This window comes from Etheostoma spectabile, chromosome 18 (assembly GCF_008692095.1).
Source record: "Etheostoma spectabile isolate EspeVRDwgs_2016 chromosome 18, UIUC_Espe_1.0, whole genome shotgun sequence".
In the NCBI taxonomy this organism is placed as follows: Eukaryota; Metazoa; Chordata; class Actinopteri; order Perciformes; family Percidae; genus Etheostoma; species Etheostoma spectabile.
The window spans coordinates 23352030-23352383 of NC_045750.1; the positions used below are offsets into that span (position 1 = coordinate 23352030).

General features: G+C 55.9%; 1 protein-coding gene and 1 long non-coding RNA gene across 2 annotated transcripts in view; both read left to right on the plus strand.

The window, feature by feature from the left end:
• Window positions 1–354, plus strand: part of LOC116706702 (cholesterol 24-hydroxylase) — a 136259-nt gene that overhangs the window by 86620 nt on the left and 49285 nt on the right. The window lies entirely within an intron of this gene.
• The window catches only part of LOC116706513 (uncharacterized), a 32365-nt gene that overhangs the window by 6415 nt on the left and 25596 nt on the right, over window positions 1–354 (plus strand). The gene's annotated exons all lie outside the window — the stretch shown is intronic.

Here is a 354-nt window from a genome sequence, read left to right on the forward strand (position 1 = left end):
AGGTTAGTGGTTAGCTCCGGTCAGCTCGAGTGGAGCGGAGGGAGAGAGGGAACAACCGGAAAAGTAACGTTGGGGGGAGATGCACGTGCGTTTCCAGCGATGTGGCCGCGGTGCTTTCATGGTTCACTAGTACAGTTAATCTGGCAGGACACAGCAAGCAGCATGCTGTTACTAACCTTAGCCTCTCAGCCTGAAGAGACTGGTGTGGCTTTGTCTTGCACGCTATGCATCAACATGTTTTGCATTTAGCTCCGAAACTGGAAAGGAGCCCAGCTGTGGACCAGGAGCCCAGCTGTGGACCAGGAGCCCAGCTGTGGAACAGGAGCCCAGCTGTGGACCAGGAGCCCAGCTGTG